General features: G+C 47.8%; 1 protein-coding gene across 1 annotated transcript in view; it reads right to left on the bottom strand.

Annotated features, from left to right (window-relative positions):
* Positions 1–20,460, bottom strand: part of LOC101766564 (lecithin-cholesterol acyltransferase-like 1) — a 51,434-nt gene that overhangs the window by 29,178 nt on the left and 1,796 nt on the right. The gene's annotated exons all lie outside the window — the stretch shown is intronic.

Below are 20,460 nucleotides of genomic sequence, written 5' to 3'. Positions count from 1 at the left end.
GATGCTTCGGCCTGGCCATTTTCTTTAGCATAATAGGGAGAAGAATTCAATAATTTAATTCCCATATCGGTAGCAAACTCTTCAAATTCTCCTGAGGTGAACATAGTTCCCGGATCAGTTGTAATAATCTGAGGGATACCAAACCAATAAACAATGTGCTCTTTGACAAAGTCGATCATGCTTGCCAATGTCACATTCTTCAAAGGAATTTCTTCAACCCACTTCGTAAAATAATCCATTACTGCCAATATGAACTTGTGGCCCTTGCTCGAAGGTGGATAAATCTGATCGATCAAATCAATCCCCCAACCCCTGAACAGCCACGGTTTAATTATGGGATTCATAGCCAAAGCTGGAGCTCTCTGCACGTTGCCAAACCTTTGGCAATCTTGGCAACCCTTGTAATATTTGAAGCAATCTTCAAGAATAGTTAGCCAGTAGTACCCATTATTCCTGATCATCCATTTCATTTTGTAGGCCGATTGATGAGCTCCAGAAACTCCCTCTTGAATTTTGCCCATTAAGCTTTTTGATTCATCAACACCAAGGCATTTGAGCAAGGCCCCATCAATCGTCTGTTAATATAAATCATCTTCAAGTAATATGTATTTCATGGCCTGGAACCGTATTCGTCTGTCAACCTTTGTAGATGGATCCCTTAAGTATTCGGCTATCTCCTTTTGCCAATCGCTATCCATTGGCTCCTAAGCCATAGCACCGCCAATCGGCCAATACCCAGAAGCACCTTGAGCGAGTTTGTTAGCTTCTTCATTGTGCTATCTGGGAATATGCTCAATGGTTACACTTTTGAATTCCTTAAGTAACTAGAGGCACTCCTCATGGGAGACTCTCAAAACATCATCTCTGCATTCATATTCTCCAGTTAGTTGATTGACAACGAGCATAGAGTCCCCGAATATCTCGACAGCATCAGCTTTAATTTCTCTCAACAATTTGATGCCCTTTAAGACAGCTTGATATTCAACCCGATTATTAGTAGCGGTGGCGTCAATTGGCACCAAAAACTCATAGCTTGCCCCCTGTGGTGATACAAGCACCAAGCCGATCCCTGAACCGACTCCGCATGAAGATCCATCGAAGAATAAAGTCCATGGAACTGGTTCCACGACCGCAACTTCCAAACCACAGTGCTAAACAACAAAATCAGCCATGACTTGCCCCCTAACGGCTTTAGCTGATTCATACTTCAAGTCAAACTCCGATAGAGCCAAAATCCATTTTCCAATTCTCCCATTTAAAATTGGCAACGACAACATATATTTGACCACATCATCTTTGCACACAACGACGCACTCAGCCGATAATAGATAATGTCTAAGCTTAGTGCAGGAGAAATACAAGCATAAGCATAGCCTTTAGACAAGGGGATATATAGTTTCCACATTCAAGAGTCTTCTGCTCACGTAATAAATCACCTGTTCTTTGCCCTCAAACTCCTGAATAAGAGCCAATCCGATGGCATGTTCATCAGCCGATAAGTATAACTTGAACGGTTTATGTTCTTGGGGATGTACCAATACTGGAGGTGACACTAAGTATCGCTTGATGTCATCTAATGCCTTTTGTTGTTCCATTCCCCAATCAAATTCCTGATCAGCTTTTAATTTTAGTAGTGGACTGAACGGTTGAATTCTTCCACACAAGTTTGATAGAATCTCCGGATGAAATTATTCTTGTCGATCAATGATTGAAGCTCAGTTTTATTCTCTGAAGTGACAACCTTGTTAATGGCACCAAGGATTTTCTAACTAACCTCAATCTCACGCTCATGCACCATGAAACCTAAGAACTGTCTAGCCGATACGTCAAAAGCACATTTATTTGGATTCATCTTCAACCCATGCTTCCTTGTGCACTCCAGATCCCTGCATAAATCGGCCAACTGTTCTTGGTATCCTTTTCATTTGACTACGACATCATCAATGTAAATCTCCACTATCTTGCCGATGAGTTCATGGAAAATATAGTTCATGGCCTGTTGATATGTAGCTCCAGCATTTTTTAATCCAAAGGTCATGACGACCCACTCAAACAAGCTGTTGGCGCTAGAAATCGGCTGATCGAATCCCCAGCGTTGGACACACGACCCGAGAGAATCTGCTTAGCTCCTGTTCGGGTGATCGCCCTGGTGCGGTTCGCGCAGCGTGCCAGCCAATCTGACCTGTATATTGGCAGGGAAAGAAACATGTCAGATCCCAGAGGTTGCGATCGGCTACGGTTCCGATCTCGAGATAGCTTATCAGCAAATCGGCCAATTTGCTGTAATAAAGAAATCGGCTATAATGCAGCCGATTACCGGGCAGCGTTAATAAAGAAGACTGCTGGAGTGATCTGAACAACGCTACAATAACAACACTAGGAATAGATCTAAATTAGCTATGCGTAAAATAATAGATTGAATAACGAAGCACAAGAAAGCCGAAAGTTCCCAATTCCTAGCTGGATAACTGGTGATAAAACTAGAATAACAGGCAAAACCTAAGATTCTAGTAAATATCGATAACTAGTGAATAAATCTAAATGAAACGACAGCGATGCGCCCGAAGTTAAAGCTTAGATATTACTCGGTAAACGGAACTTACAAAATCGGCCGGAGGTCAAGTTGACGCAGCCCCGCCAACCCGTACGAACTTGTGAGAAAGAAGAAAAGTATTGGCGAAGTCGCATGCTCGAAAGTAAGTATGAGGAAATAGTAGTTTGTTGTATTGAGTTGATGATGGTTACAGATCTATAAAGGTGGCTATTTATAGCCTGTTACAAACGACTTCTTAACCGACTAGAACTCTATCTCTAATTTTAAACGAAAAATGAATATTTACAAGTACGACTCGTACTGGGTTGATCATCATGCTCTCATGGGCTGACTCCCTCTTTATCTTCATAATCCACTTTAAGCCCACACCGGCCCAATTGCTCCAGCCTCCTAATCGGCCGATTTCTACCAACTCCATCGGCAAGGGATAGCCGATTACGGCCCACATGTCGGGGGTTCTGACTACTCCAACCCTGGGACCTAAGGTTGGGCGAGGCGGAGTTCCTCCCTCAGAGGGTCGGGCGCATCCGACCCCAGGACTCAGGGGTCGGGCGAGGTGGAGTTCCACCCTCAAAGGGCAATCGGCCGATCCTCGACTGTAGCACCAATCGGCCGATTTCCAACCGTGACCTCTATATCTTGCCGCATCTCCTGATTTCTTCCTTTCCTGACACCGATTTCATACGTGTCAAAATCTGGCGTCAACACATGCCCCCCAGTTTCGGAGTAAAACATAGTCTTTACTTCGAAATTCTTTTCAACTTCCCTTCTGAAACAAACGCATTGAAAATATCCTTCCGTTTCGCGGTCTCCAGCCTGATGATTGCAATCTTTACGAAACGGGCGCCCACGACAACCACTCCTCCCGAAAAAATCGAAATGCCGGCGCGGTAAATTTCCGCTTTTACACCTTCTCAGACCACCTTTAAATATCAGCACGTCCCGTACTCCCCTTACGAGCTCACGTCTTCCTTCTTTAGCACACGGGCCTTCTTCTTCCTCCGGCGCCTTCCTTAGCTTCCAGTTTTCCCAGTCGTCTCCTTCCATCTACATTCCCTACTTCTCCAATGGCGGCACCCTCAGGCACTTCACCAATGCCTGAAGCCCCGGAGATAGCCCCACCGGCGGAAGTTCCAGCGGCAACGGCGACGGCTCCATCGATGGAAGAAGGAGCTCCATCAGCAGGAGTTGGGGCTTCAACCGGAATCCCATCGATGGCTTCAGCATCTGCAGCTCTACCAGCGATCCCGCCAACTACGATGAGCTTCATCCCAGAGGTCATTACTGAAACTTTCCTTAATAATGCATTTACTTTTAGATCCGTTCTTACTCCCGCACCCTCTTTTTTCCTTTTTTAGGCGGTTAGGCATCAGATTACCATTCGTCTCACAGAAACTCCCGGCCTTATCTGTCTTGGTCCCATGGGAAACCCGGATCCAACTGACCTAATCAATCTGGAAACTCATAGGATCCCTTTTAAGCAATCAACCATGGACTTAGATCACTGGTCAGGTACCTTCAGGTCATGGCCGAATGAAACCCCCGGCTGGAGAGAATGGTACCAACGGATAGCCACCTCCAAGAGAGTCCAATGGGATGAGCGCAAAATCGGCCAGTGCATCGATCTATCTTTATCCCAAATGGAAAGAAACGAGCCATTAGTGATAGCAGCCTCTTATTTCTGGTCCAACGCTCTCAATGCATTCCTCTTCGGACACGGACCTATGACTCCCACCTTGGCCGATGTGGTCATGTTGACCGGCCTTGACATTTCCTCTCTAGATACCCCTTTTCGCCTTTTGGCCACGACATCTCATCGGCTGGACACAAAGGGAATCGGCGGATGGAAGGGATTCATCAGATGCAATAGAAGGGCCGGATCAGTCGAGAACAGAGAGCACACGGCCTTCCTGATGCTGTGGCTAGAGAAACATTTTTTTTGTGGGAGAGCAGCCGGTCCCTCTACCAACACGCAGGCTCTGGCCGAGGCATTATCGACAGGGGCCTCTGTTCCCCTTGGAAAACACCTATTGGGAGCAGCTTATCATATGCTGGACCAAATCGGCGTTAAACTATCCCAAGGGGAGCAGATTGGAAACCCTGGTGGACCCTGGTGGTTTATCAACTTGTGGCTTAACCTGTACATGAGCAAGATCTCTTAGCAGCGAGTGGAGCACTTGACATTTCCCAACATCGAATCGGCAGAGAACCCCACTGTCCGACGCCGATGTACATCCTTCGGCGAAGCAGCATCGGCCTTTTTCGGTTGCTCATATTCTGCTACTAAGGTGGCCGAATACTTCAGGTGCTTTTATAATGGCTTCAGCGAAGACGCAACCAGCCAGTTCCCTTATCAGAGGGAGGACCCAATCTTTGAACTCCCTTCTTGCTTCGACTCAACCACTGGCCGATTTGATGAGGACCTCACAGATGAACTAATCAAACCGGGGATCTTACCGGCAAACTTTTTCTCAGGGAAAGATGCCCCTACTTATGAGTTCTACAATCCTTCCATCGCAGCACGGCAATTCGGCCTAGGTCAATTGCCGATTTATGCATACTTTGCCGGTCGGGCCAAGTTCAGAGATGAACTCACCAAAGGTCTTGACTATAATTGGCTGCGAGATCGGATCCCAGACTCCAGCACCATAGATCTGACCGGTTGGATAGTAGGTCCCTTCACCGTCCAGCAGTTCAAGCTATGGTGGGCCGAATGGAAACAGTACCTGTTCTGCGCTTCTGCATCAGTATACTGCAATCTCCTGGATCCAACCAACATCGATCCGAACGCCGAAGTACTCTTCCTTTCCCTAGCCGATTTTCATTTCCCCTCATTTTTTACATATACATACTGACTCTTGCTGTTGATTCAGTCTGAAAGCCGCGCTCCACCAAAACGCAGCCGGAGTGGTCAGCCGATAGAGGACCGCTATCCATACACAACATTTCCCCTCATCGGCTATCATGCCCCTTCTGTAGATGACATCGCCGGCCGAGTAAAACAGGCGCAGAAGAAAGTCATCAAGAAAACCAGCTGCCGAGTGCGTGCTCGCACAGAATCGGCCGATCCACCCATGATTGCATCGGCAGAAACTTCGGCCGTGCTGGCCCTTCCAACTGCTGAAGAGGTAGACATTCAAGTCGCCACAGAAGCCGGAGCAGCCGCCGCGTCATTATTGGTGGATGCTATACAGGTAAACTCACTGGCCAATCTTCCCGATTGCTATTTCCATACTGACTCCTCTTATATTAGGCTGCACAGACTACCCTTGTGGATCCTCAGCAATCGACGATAACCCAAGCAGCTAATGAAATGCCAGTGCTCCCTCCTGTTGAGGTATACGATCCTTCAACCCGATCTTCTAGTATTTGGATGACGCTCTTACTAACTTTGACGCAGGTTACCGGTACGCTAAGTACATTGCCTGATCAACCACTGGCCACCCTTCAAGAAGCTGGCCCGAGTAGAGCGCTGATTGTCGTTGAGTCCTCTTCTTCTGACGAGCCAATGGTGCCAGTCCCAGAGTCAAGGATGACGGTCTCGCAAACGCAGATGGAAGAAATCCGTTTTAAAGAAGTAAGAGACCTCCCAGCCTTTATTGGCCGATTTGCCACTACCATCAGCTGACTTGTTCTCTTTTCATTTACCATTTTACAGGAACAGGACACCCCTAATAACAGCCTCTTCTCGTTTGCGGTCGCACTTTCTGATGACGAGGAAGTTGCTTCCTGTCAGGTCACTTTGAGCTCCATCCCCGACGACGTCCGTGCCAAGCTTGAAAGCATACGATCCCTTCTTCAAGAGGACATCGGCCGATTGGTAGAAGATGCCTCGCCGATTCGGCAGCTCTTTGGTGACGTCAGCGGGCGAGTACCAGAGGAGGCTGAAGATGCCTTGGCGCCGGCCGCGTATATTGAGTCAATGCGGATTCCGGTCTTCAGGGCTCTGTGTCACATGGCTGATCGCGCCAAACTGACCAAGACTCGTGAAGAAGAAGATTCGTACAAGCGACAGGCTCAAGAGGTACATCAACAGATTCATTTTCTCGAGGACTCTCACCCCGGACTCGTCAGCACGATAGACCACCTCAAACACCGAAGAGCAGAACTCGTCAAGGAGATGGAGCAAGTGACCAAGGAAATAGCCGCTGAAGAGAAGAGGCTTCAGGAGCTCCCTTCCGTCATCGCCGATTTAAAGCGGGAGAGGCAGCATCTGGCTCACGAAGCCCTTAGACTCCACCGCCACATGTCAGAAGTCCCGGGGTCGGCAGAGGATGACCAACGGGTCCTGGACTCGGCCGATCAGATCCGGCATCGAGCGATTGCGGCCATCAACGCTCTCCTGGGCGATCTGTAAAAGTACTGGTAGTTTTGTACGAACATTAATGCTTCTTTTGACCATCCTTCGCGGTGCTCTCTTATTTATTTCCCTTTTTACTTCTGATGGGACGCGTCTTACCAAACATCCACGCTTTCTCCACTTATAAATACAGGCCTCGGTTTCGTTTTTGAGAGCACCCGTTTGACTTAGTTCTCTCTTTCCCTGACTTGTTTCCGTCGGCGCGTTCTGCGGTCATGTCTTCTTCGTCCTCTTCTTTTTCCTCTATTAACCAGGTAAGAGATCTGCCTCCGCCTTCTTTCAGTTCGATTCCTTTGAAACACCTCATCTTAGGCGGTTATATGCTGTCTCTTTTCCCAGCCACGGCGCCTTAGTCCTGAACTCGAACGAGCCATCGGGCTCGTATATTCTAACGAACCATTGTTGCAAGAAGATAAGGACCTAATTAGGGCTCATCGTGAAGAATTCAAGGAACACGTCCCCGCCGACGTCCAACGGATCTAGGACTTCCTCGATGGTAACGACCATAGGCGACCTCGAGTTGACAGGAGCCACCCACTTCCTCGTCAGGTTGCCATTGAAGATGTCGCGGCAGGGACATCGTGCCTGGCAATGGACCGGAGTCATCCTCTTCCTCGTCAAGTTGAAGCGGAGGCCGCGATGAAAGACATAGAAGAACGACATATCCGTCTTCTGATAGAACTAGGCCGGGTTGAGAGAGAACTCAAGAAAAGGCATGGCTGATTATTTTTTGTTCTAAGGGTGACTTGCACTGTGTCGGCCGTGTAACCCATCATCCGTACCGAATAATAAATCGGCCGATTTGGACGATTATGTTTTCTCTTTAGGCGATTTTCTCTTGTATCGGCTGTGTGTTTGTTTATCATATTCTGCGGTCGATCCTTATGCTCCGACCCATATACTAGGGTAGTACCTTTTCAAGTATCTCCCGTTCAAAGCCCTAGTAAACTCTTCTCCTTCGATCATTTCCAAAATGTAAGGATTTCCCGGAGCACACCGGTCGATTTTATACGGCCCTTCCCACGTGGGAGACCACTTACCGAATTTAGGATCCTTTGACCCAATCGGCAGTACTAATTTCCATACCAGGTCTCCCGGAGAGAACTGCTTTACTTTGACCTTCTTGTCATACCATCTGGCTACTTTCTTCTTATTTTCTTCAATACTGATCAAAGCTCTCAATCGTTGGCCTGCTAAGTCGACAAGCTCCCTTTTCATGAGTGAGGAGTAGTCATCGGCCGTCAACTGATCTTGGAGCGACGTGCGTCTCGATCCTGTCTTCAATTCCCATGGCAGTACTGCCTCGTGACCGTACACCAACTGATAAGGAGACATCTTGGTGGCCCCGTGGCAGGCCATCCTGTATGCCCATAGAGCTTCGGTCAGACACAAATGCCATTTTTTGGGCTGTTCTTCTATCTTCCTCTTGATTAACTTAATTATCCCTTTATTGGAAGATTCGGCCTGACCGTTAGCTTGGGCATAGTACGGAGAGGAGTTTAGCAGTTTGATTCCCATATCGGCCGTGAACTCTTCGAATTCTCTTGATGTAAACATCATTCCTTGATCGGTTGTGATAGTCTGGGGAATGCCGAAACGGTAGACGATATGGTCCCTTACGAAATCGACCATGGCGGCCGATGTTACGGCCTTTAGCGAAATCGCCCATTTGGTGAAATAATCTGTGGCTACTAGAATGAATTTATGCCCTTTGCTTGATGGAGGATAAACTTGTCCGATGAGGTCTATTCCCCAACCTCTGAACGGCCATGGTTTGATAATAGGATTCATGGCCGATGCGGGCGCACACTGTACATTCCCGTATTTCTGACAATCTTGGCATCCTTTATAATATTTGAAGCAGTCTTCGAGGATTGTCGGCCAGTAGTACCCATTATTCCTAATCATCCATTTCATCTTATGTGTCGATTGGTGGGCTACACATACTCCTTCGTGGATTTCTCCCATCAGAGTTTTCGCCTCCTCTGTTCCTAGGCATTTGAGCAGAACACCATCAATCATCCGGTAGAACAAGTCGTCTTCTAGTAACACATATTTTGTGGCCTGAAATCATATCCGCCGATCCACTTTCTTAGATGGATCTTTCAGGTAATTGGCGATCTCTTTCCGCCAGTCGTCGGCCGCGAGCTCTAGAGCCATAGCGCCCTGAATCGGCCGATATCCGGATGCATGTTGGGCAATCCTGTTAGCATCCTCGTTATGATTCCTAGGGATGTGCTCAATAACCGCGGACTTGAATTCTTTCAGAAGTTGAAGGCAATCATCGTAATAAATCCTTAATACATCATCCTTGCATTCAAACCTTCCTGTTAATTGGTCCACGATAAGCATGGAATCCCCAAAAATCTCGACGGCATCAGCCTTGATTTCCCTCAATAATTGTAACCCCTTCAACACAGCTCGGTTCTCTGCTTGGTTGTTAGTGGCGGATGCTTCTATCAATAGAGAGAAATCATAGCTTGCCCCCAGAGGCGATATGAGAACGATGCCGATTCCTGATCTGGCCCCACATGACGAACCGTCAAAGTATAAGGTCCATAGCACTGGTTCCACGAAGGTAGTCTCTGGTCCGTAGTGCTGGGCAACGAAATCGGCCATAACCTGACCCTTGACGGCCTTTGCCGATTCATATCGTAGATCGAATTCCGATAAAGCCAAGATCCATTTTCCGATTCGTCCTTTCAAGATCGGCAATGACAGCATGTATTTTACCACGTCGTCTTTGCATACGACTACACACTCTGCCGATAACAAATAGTACCTGAGTTTGGTGCATGAGAAGTAAAGGCATAGGCATAGCCGCTCTACTGGGGGATACCTTGTTTCGGCGTCCAGAAGTCTTCTGCTAACATAATATATTACCCATTCATTTCCCTCAAACTCCTGGACTAGAGCCGACCCGATACCTCGTTCATCGGCTGATAAATATAGTTTAAACGGCTTACCAATTTGAGGTGGGACCAATACTGGTGGCGAGACCAAGTACTGCTTGATATCTTCTAGTGCCTTGCGTTGCTCTTCTCCCCATACAAACTCTTGGTTGGGCTTCGACTTTAACAATGGTGTGAAGGCTTGGATACGCCCGAATAGATTAGATATGAATCTTCTGACGAAATTTACCTTGCCGATTAGGGACTGCAACTCAGTCTTATTTTGCAGGGCCATGACTTTATTGATGGCCGCTATGGTCTTCCGGTTGATTTCTATCCCACGTTCGTGAACCATGAATCCCAAGAACTGTCCGGCGGATACACCGAAAGCACATTTGTTCGGGTTCATCTTCAGCCCATGTTTCTTTGTGCATTCCAGTACCTTCCTCAAATCAGTTAGATGTTTCTGGTGTCCTTTTGATTTGACTACGACATCGTCGATGTAAATTTCCATCAGGATGCCAATAAGTTGGTGAAATATGTAATTCATAGCTCGTTGATACGTAGCGTCGGCGTTCTTCAAACCGAAAGTCATTACCACCCACTCGAATAAACCAAGGTGACCCGGGCATCTGAAAGCCATTTTGGATATGTCTTCTTCGGCCATTAGTATCTCATTATATCCAGCGTTTCCATCCATGAAACTAATAACTTTGTGTCCCGCGACGGCATCTATCAGCACATCGGCCGTCGGCATTGGGTATCCGTCCATCGGCGTGGCCTGATTGAGATTCCTGAAATCGACGCATACGCGGAGCTTTCCGTTCTTCTTGTATACGGGTACAATGTTGGAGATCCATTCGGCATAACGGCATTGCCGAATAAATTTTGCTTCGATTAGCCTCGTTATTTCGGCCTTTATATCAGGTAGGATTTTAGGATTACATCGCCGTGCGGATTGCTGATATGGCCAATATCCCGGCTTTATGGGTAGCCGATCTTCGACAATAGATCGGTCTAATCCGGGCATCTCATGGTATTCCCAAGCAAAGCAATCCTTAAACTCTCTTAATAAATTTGTCAATTTACATTTGTATTCCGGATCCAAATTTGCACTAATATACGTCGGCCATGGCTTGGTACCATCGCCTAAATCTATCATTTCTAATGAATCGGCCGACGTGAACCCGTGTCCTAGCTTTCCATCTTCCCGGGCGAACTGATCCATTTAGTCTGAATCTTCGGAGCCAACTGCTCGGATCGGCTGTAGACCAAAATCGGATACCTTCAGGAAATCAGTGTCCCATGCCCTCACAGATATTCACTTGACATTCTCGCAGCTCCATTGCTGCGTATCGGCTACCGTGACGTTGTATGCAGAATCGGCGGTGACTACTTCAATGTTGTCGCCAACCCACTGTACGAGGCATTGGTGCATCGTAGACGGGATGCAGCAATTTGCATGTATCCAGTCTCGTCCGAGTAGCATGTTGTAGGACCCTTTGCTATTAATAATAAAGAAAGTAGTGGGAAGGGTCTTACTGCCGATGGTGAGGTCGACGCAGAGTGCGCCGCAGGCAGGAGACACGTTGCCTTTGAAGTCCTTGAGCATCATGTCTGTCCTAGTCAGGTCATCATCACTTTTCCCTAGCTTCCGAAACATGGTGTATGGCATGATGTTAACAGCAGCTCCTCCGTCTACTAGTAATCTGGTGATGGGTCGACCGTTGACATGCCCCTTGAGGAACAATGCCTTTAGGTGTTGTCATTTGTCTTCCTCAGGCTTCTCGAACGTGGTTGTCATTGGCTCCAAAGCCAATTGTGCCATCTGCTCTTCTATTGCCGACATGTTATTGCGGTCGGCAGGAGTCATGAATTCCATCGGCAGTATGAAAACCATGCTGATGTCGGCTGCCGATTCGTCGTCCCCCCTGTCGTGTCTTTTGCGGCGCCAGACCTGAGACCTGCCATTTTTCTCGTCCACCGTATGTTGTTGCTCTTCTTCCTGTTGTTCCCACTGGCGGAGACATTGGATTCTTCGTTTTTGAGACTTGGTTAATCCATCAGGGCACCACCTGGGGTTCACTGATTTAGTCCATGGCCTGGCGCGTTCCCATTCTGGTTTGCGTCCTAAGGGGTTCTCGTCTGAAACGCGAGCATTGGCCATCTCTTCAAGTCGATCGTGAACACTGACCTTGTTTTCTGGTTGGCTGTGCCGATCGAACTTGCCCCCCGACCTATCGTTTTGTTCGCGCCTGTCTTCCGACCGATCATATTGGTCACTTCTGCCCCCCAGCCGATCACGCACTGGAAGGCACCGGTCTTCTTGTTCGCGCCAGGTCCTGCTGATCGGCTCTGGTCTTCCATCTCTGGAGCGAGACCTCCTGAATGACCGATTGTTATGATACGGGCCGTTGCACTTAAGGCAATTATCGGCCGACGGCAACCTAAGGTTGCTTTCCCAGCAGTGGATGAAGAATGGGCATCGCCAGTGATCTTCATGTCGCCGCATCGCCTCTTCCCGGGATCTTGAGCGTTCCTGTTGCCGTTGATATTTGTCGAGCAAAAATTTGGAAGTGACAGGCCTGCGTGGTTCTTCTGATCCATCGTATTCATCCTCCATCCGCCGTTTTCCCTTGACGTCTTCGAGCGTCGCTTGATTTCTGGGGTCCACAGCGCCGCTTTTCTTAGCTGATTTAGATGTCAGCACCTTGGTTTCGAGCGAATTCTTCCCCGTGTCAACCATGTTGGTGGGGAAGGGGTGCTGGTCGATCTTCATCAGCTTGGCCGGCTTTGTTGGGACTTCAAATTTGAGCCTGCCTTGTTCGATGGCCGACTGTATTTGCTGTCGGAAGATTTTGCATTCATTTGTATCGTGGGAGGTGGCATTATGCCACTTGCAATATTTCATCTTCTTCAGCTGTTCGGCCAACGCGATCGTATGGTATGGCGAAAGCTTGATCTGTCCTTCTTGGAGGAGAAGATCGAAAATTTTATCAGCCTTTGATGTGTCGAAACCGAATACTTATGGCTCCTTTTTCCCGAACGGACACGATATCGGCTTTTTTCCTTTAACCCACTCCGCCAGGCCGATCTCTGTTTCTTCTTCGGATTCAACCTCCTCTAAGTACACCACCTTTTTCTGGAAGTTCCTTCGTGGATCAAAGGGGCGTACTTCCTGACAAGACAGTCGATGCACGATTTGGCTCAAGCTCTTAAACTCCTGTGAAGCATATTTCTCTTTGATATGAGGCAGGAGACCCTGGAAGGCTATGTCGGCCAATTGTGCATCAGTCAGGGCTACGGAGTAGCATTTGTTCCTGATCTCCCTAAACCTCTGCACATACGAGGATACCGGCTCATCACTTCTCTGTCTGAGGCTGGTTAAATCAGAAAGCTTCATCTCATGGACCCCCGCGTAGAAATACTTGTGAAACTGCCTCTCCAGGTCAGCCCATGTAATTATTGAGTTGGATGGCAGTGTAGAGAACCATTGGAAGGCCGATCTGGACAGGGATGATGAGAAAAGGCGCACTCGTAGAGCATCTTGCGCCGCTGCCTCTCCGCATTGGATGATGAATCTGTTCACGTGTTCTACAGTGGAGGTGTCATCCAGCCCTGAAAACTTGGTGAAATCGAGAACTTTGTACCGATGGGGAAACGGCAGTAAGTCATAAGTAGGTGGGTATGGTGTCTTGTATGTGTAGGTCTGCATCTTCGGTTTTAAACCGAATTGCTCTTGAATCACCTCCGATATGTGTGCAGTCCAGTCTGGTTGTTGCTGATGGACTATCGGCTGGGGAACCGGCACGTGTTGGTAGACCAGTGGCGGGATGACCGGGTGGTGGGCGAGAACGTGGGGCGCTTGATGTGACGTGGCCGGTTGCGTAATCGGGATCGGCTGTCTGAGTGAACCAATGGCTTCATCATATAGCACGATCGGCGCAACGCCCCGAAGTGTTTCCGTTGCTTCTGCCCCCCTGCTCATCTCCGGCACGACGGGCCGATATTGTGGCATCATCGGCCGCGCAGCCAATTGGAAAGGTGCTTGGATTGGAATGCTTCCATAGCTGGCCGATTGATTTTGGACGGCCGACGCCGATGGTGCCCCCCAAGGCATTGAATTTGAAGGAGACAACTGCGCGGAGGACAACTGAACGGATTGCGGCTGGAGATACGGCGTGCTGTTAGGCCCCAGAGGGATTGATGATGAGGAGGTGCCGGGTCCTCCAATTGGAGCCTGGATCGGCTAAGGAGCCGAGTAGGGTGTATTTGAATAACTCCTGGTCGGGGCCGTAACAGGTGGGGCGTACGCCGGCCCCTAGTACCCTTGGGATACGCCGTTGGCCAAGGAGCTGATGACGGCATTGTATACCGTATTAGAAATCACCGGGGATTGATCAATGAAAGCTTGATAAACAGATTGTTGAACCATCTCGGACATCTTGCCCGAGTCCTCGGTGATTGTGATCTGGCGGGGAGTTGGAAACGGAGTCTTTTTGACAGTTTCCCCGCTCCTGGTACGACTGAAGGATTGCAGACACGTCTTCCGGTAGTATGCCATCTGCTTTTCCAATTCTTCCTTCTGGTCGTCCCTGAGGTATGCTTCCGTCACTTCGATGACGTTGTCTTCCGAGACTTCGACAGCTTTTGACATAGTGGCGGTTGTATTGGTCCCACCGGGCGTGCCAAAAGTGTGTTGGCGCTAGAAATCGGCTGATCGAATCCCCAGCGTCGGACACACGACCAAGGAGAATCTGCTTAGCTCCTGTTCGGGTGATCACCCTGGTGCGGTTCGTGCGGCGTGCCAGCCAATCTGACCTGTTGATTGGCAGGGAAAGAAACGTGTCAGATCCCAAAGGTTGCGATCAGCTACGGTTCCGATCTCGAGATAGCTTATCAGCGAATCGGCCGATTTGCTGTAATAAAGAAATCGGCTATAATGCAGCCGATTACCGGGCAGCGTTAATAAAGAAGACTGCTAGAGTGATCTGAACAACGCTACAATAACAACACTAGGAATAAATCTAAATCGGCCATGCGTAAAATAATAGATTGAATAACGAAGCACAAGAAAGCCGAAAGTTCCCAATTCCTAGCTGTATAACTGGTGATAAAACTAGAATAACAGGCAAAACCTAGGATTCTAGTAAATATCGATAACTAGTGAATAAATCTAAATGAAACGACAGCGATGCGCCCGAAGATAAAGCTTAGATATTACTTGGTAAACGGAACTTACAGAATCGGCCGGAGGTCAAGTTGATGCAGCCCCGCCAATCCGTACGAACTCGTGAGAAAGATTAAAAGTATTGGCGAAGTCGCCTGCTCGAAAGTAAGTACGATGAAATAGTAGTTTGTTGTATTGAGTTGATGATGGTTACAGATCTATAAAGGTGGCTATTTATAGCCTGTTACAAACGACTTCTTAACCGACTAGAACTCTATCTCTAATTTTAAACGAAAAATGAATATTTACAAGTACGACTCGTATTGGGTTGATCATCATGCTCTCATGGGCTTACTCCATCTTTATCTTCATAATCCACTTTAAGCCCACACCAGCCCAATTACTCCAGCCTCCTAATCGGCCGATTTCTACCAACTCCATTGGCAAGGGACAACCGATTACGGCCCACATGTCGAGGGTTCTAACTACTCCAACCCTGGGACCTAAGGTCGGGCGAGGTGGAGTTCCTCCCTCAGAGGGTCGGGCGCATCCGACCCCAGGACTCAGGGGTCGGGCGAGGCGGAGTTCCACCCTCAAAGGGCAATCGGCCGATCCTCGACTGTAGCACCAATCGGCCGATTTCCAACCGTGACCTCTATATCTTGCCGCATCTCCTGATTTCTTCCTTTCCTGACGCTGATTTCATACGTGTCAAAATCTGGCGTCAACACAAGCCAATGTGCCCAGAACACCTAAAGGCATTTTTGGAAATATCTTCTTCAGCCATAAGTATCTGATTATACCCAGCATTACCATCCATGAAACTGATGACTTTGTGCCCTCCAGCAGCATCTATCAACACATCAGCTACTAGTATTTGATAACCATCCATCAGTGTGGCTGTGTTAAGATTCTTGAAATCAATACAAACCCATAGCTTTTCATTCTTCTTGTATACGGGAACCACATTCGAAATTCACTCAGTATAACGATACTGCCTAATAAACTTAGCTTCAATTAATCTTGTAATCTCAACCTTAATATCAGGTAACACTTTTGGATTACAGCACCGCGCTGGCTGCTGATACGGCCAATATCCTAACTTTATAGGTAGCCGATGTTCAATGATGGATCGGTCTAAACCAGGCCTTTCATAATATTCCCAAGTGAAGCAATCTTTAAACTCCCTTAGTAACTTAGTCAACTCTTCCTTATACTCAAGATCTAACTTAGCACTAATGTACGTCGGCCTTGGCTTGCTACCATCTCCAAGATCTACCTGCTCTAATTCATCAGCCGATGTAAACCCATGCCCAAGCTTCCCTTCGTCCTGAATGAACTCATCCATCAAGACGATTCTTCTGAGCCGACTGCTTGGATCGGTTGTAGTCCAAAAATCGGACACCCTCAAGAAATCCGTATCCCAGGCTTTGCCAGATATGCACTTTACTCGCTCACAGCTCCACTGCTGGGCATCGGCTGCAGCAACGCTAAAAGAAGAGTCGGCAGTAATGACTTCCACCGAATCGTCGATCCATTGGATAAGGCATTGATGCATTGTAGACGGGATGCAACAATTGGCATGAATCCAGTCTCAACCTAAGAGCATATTATAGGACCCTTTACCATTGATGACAAAAAATGTAGTAGGTAAGGTCTTACTTCCAATCGTCAAGTCAACGCAAAGTGCCCCCCGAGCTAGCGAGATGTTCCCTTCAAAGTCTTTCAGCATCATGTCCATTTTTGTCACGTCTTCTTCGCCTTTTCCAAGCTTGCGAAACATGGTATATGGCATGATATTCACTACCGTACCTCCATCCACCAGCAGCAAGTAACTGGCCTTCCATTAACCTATCCTTTGAGGAACAAAGCTTTTAAGTGCCGACACTTTTCATCCTCAGGCTTCTCAAAGGTAGCCGGCATCGGCTCCAGGGTTAACTACGCCATCCCTTGCTCTACTTCTGATATTTCACTGTGATCGACTGGAGCCATAAACTCCATCGGCAGGACGAAGACTATATTGATATTTGCAGCTGATTAATGATTATCATCTTTATCATCGGCTTTCGTCTTGACGCGCCATACTCGGGATTTGACTCCTTTCCTCTTTAGGGCACGTCTTTCTTTCTCTTGTTGCTGTTTCCATTGACGCAAGCATTGAACTCTCCTTTTCTGGGACTTAGTCAAACCTGGTAGACACCACCTAGGGTACTTCGTACCATCGTGCTGTGATGCACGTCGCCTTTGTGGCTCACAACACATCAGTTCTTCACGTAATAACACACGAAACCTAGGAGATCTGCTTCGCTCAAGTATAGGTTGTAGCCCTTTCAATCCAAGGCGTGCCAGTCAATTTGACCTGCTAATTGACAAGGGCAATCGAGGCGTTAAATTCGAGAGCGAATTGGCTAATCTTCCGATTAACTCCAGGGGAAAGTAACGGCTAGGTAGCCGATACAGAAAAAGACAATCGGCTAGGTCAATCGATGTATGCATAATCAATGCAGAGGAATTGCTAGAAAGCAACCTAAACAATACTACACGAATAACAGTTGAAATAGATCTAATCAGCTATATAACAGTTGATTAATTGAAAACCAGGGCGAAAGCCAATCCAAGCTTATTCCAAACTAAGATAGTGGTGATAAAAACTAACGCAACAAGATTAAACGAATAAACTTGCAGATTTAGTAGATATCGATAACTTGGTGAATAAATCTAGTCAAAACACTAGTGATGCGCTAGAAGTTAAAGCCTAGAAATTACTTGATAAACGTGGAACTTACAATCTAACCGGAGATCAAATTGATGCAGCCCCGCTAGCTTGGAAGAACTCGTGAAAAGAAGAAAAAGCTTGGCGAAGTCGCCGACTTGAAAGTAAATAAAGTAGTAAAGATTTGTTTGATTGATGTGTATATGTTTACAGACCTCGTAGGGCCTCTATTTATACCCTAAATATCAAGACTTCTAGTCCTGGTCGATTATGACAAAATATAAGATCTATCTCTAAAGAAACAAACTTTCTAAACAAAAATGACTCGTACGAGAGTCGGAAACAAACTTGGCCTCCATCGGCCACGACCTGCCTTTCATTGGCCTAACCTCCAATATCTCCAATCAGTTGGAATCCTTCTGCTCGCATCGGCTGACCCTGTCATCTCCCATCGGCTGCACCCTTGTGACTTTCCATCGGCTGAACCTTTGTGACTCCATCAGTTGATTTCACTAGCCATTGCTCTTCTGTCACGCACCAGCACCTCTGCTTCCTTTTGACGCCAATTGTAACATGTGTCAAAAAATGGTGTCAACAGAATTTTATTACGATGGACATTCAATAGCTGAACCGAGCAACACCACGATAGGAAGATCCTAAGAATTACGAGGATACATTATTGTATATATAGTAATAGTATAAATACTAGTTTGATGTGTATAAAGTACTAAGAATTGTATATATAGTAGTTAAAATTAATATTATACATATACTATCATGAAATATATATACGACATGCATACAACACGAGCGTATACGTGTAAGTAGTGTACGCTAAGCATGTATACGTATAGGTGTATATATATAAGTGAAGCAACAATTAGCATTAATATGGAAAAGAATTCAAGGTAAAAAGAAAAAAGGTCTTTATCCCGGTTCAAAAGGGGCCACGTGCAAGCGCATGCATGGCAGTCTTTAGTTCCGGGTCAATGACCCGGGACTAAAGAGGGGGACCTTTAGTCCCAAATGATTAGTCGCGGTTATTTTTTCGAGAGATAGAGGCTTACCAACAGGGACTATGCTCATATTTCTACCGGTGATAATATGATCCTTTTATTATACATACTAGTAAAAGAACCTGTGCGTTGCTACGGCGAAATGATTGGCACGCGATGTTTTTTATCGTGTCGTGTAGCGCACCACATTTCTCCCGATCCGACCAGGCCCCGACCCCTACCCATGGCTGCGCTACCCATGGCACGCCACTGCCGCGGGCCCCACTTCGCTTTGCTTCTGCCATCTGGTTAGCCCTGCGCCTACCCTCTACCTCTCTAATCCTCGCCATCGGCTCTTCGGGATCCAGGTCGGACCCGTGATGTAGTGGCCTGTTAGCTTTCCACCGTTCGAAGTGGGCAGTGATCGCTGCTCTGTGAAGCCAGCCTCACGTTGTTCATGCCACTTCAGGTCCAATGAAGCCCCCACTTCAGGTCCAGCGAAGCCTGAGCTTTCACTTGGGCTGCACAAGCCATTACAACTTGGAATGGGCAGGGCCAGCAAGGGCACACCACAGACTTAACCTCAGAGTCCGCACCAAACATCCACACCACCTTAATGCCCCCACTTGGGTTACAAGCCCGCGCAACCGAGCTCGGCGAGGATGGCTCGCGAGGACGAACATTTAAGCTGGTGCGGCGCTGTTTTGGATGGTGAGGTGGTACTAATCTAAGGAATAGGAAAATTATAGGTGATCATATACTGGGAAATTTTTCTCTCCGTCCGGGATGGGCCACCGCTTTTTCTATTTTGAAAAACAAAAAACAGGGGAGGCTCTTCGTTGCTGTGCAAGTCTCGATAGCTTGCAAGTTTCTTGCTTCCCCTACTCGCGTTGCATGGTTCACTTTCATGCATCAGCTCATCTACGGCATGGCTAATCATGAACACCTCAATGATGGTCCGGTCAAAACACCGTGTGTTTAATTACTGAGCACGGATCGCTGTGCCGGTTAGCATCAATCGGTATAGAGTATAATAACAGCACGTCGTCGTCACCGAACACGGCACGACTTTCTGTTAGCACTAAACAATGCTCCCCAAACCTCTGCCCCTCGCTGCCACGGCCGCGCTGCAGGGTCCTTCCCCATGCCTAGCTACGCGCTGCCGGAGTCGACCGAGCCCACGCCTGCGTTCCCGCCCACCGAGCTCCACGCTCCTCGACGGGCACCACCTCAGGGAGCAGGACTAGGTGTTCCGCGTCATGGTTGTTTTTTTCTCTGGTAGAAAATTCTACCTTATCCTATCCGTTTCTCCCTTTCCTGGACCCGTACATCTCTATCCTCCGCCGCGCAACCCGTGGCTCTGCTCGTCCCTGCCGCTACGCCCGCGCCCTCGCCGTTCTTCTCTATCCCTACCTGCTGCGCAGCTCTTCCGCGACCCTGCTCTAGTCGCGCCGTGCTGCGCCCCCACCGTTCTTCTCCGTCGCCATGCCGCATCTCCGCCCGCCTGCATCTCTGCTGCGCGCTCCGCCGGACCTCGCCATCAAGCAGCGCGGGGCAGCGGTGCACCCCCCACTCCGGCCGCCGGGGCGCTCAATCCCTTCCGTCGCCTCTGTTCCCTTTAACCCCCTCCCTTCCCTCCTTTTTTCACCCAAGGCCCCTCTCTCTTCAAAATTGGACTGCGGGTTGATTACTGAAATTTTGAAGGGCTTTTTTGTAAAATGACCATGACGGTTGAAGGATTGAAAGAAACATCCTCTCTTTAATATTAGGTATAGAG

This window comes from Setaria italica, chromosome II (genome assembly GCF_000263155.2).
Source record: "Setaria italica strain Yugu1 chromosome II, Setaria_italica_v2.0, whole genome shotgun sequence".
NCBI classification, from domain to species: Eukaryota; Viridiplantae; Streptophyta; class Magnoliopsida; order Poales; family Poaceae; genus Setaria; species Setaria italica.
The sequence above is the reverse complement of the archived record's forward strand: the minus strand, read 5'-3'. Positions and strand labels throughout refer to the sequence as shown.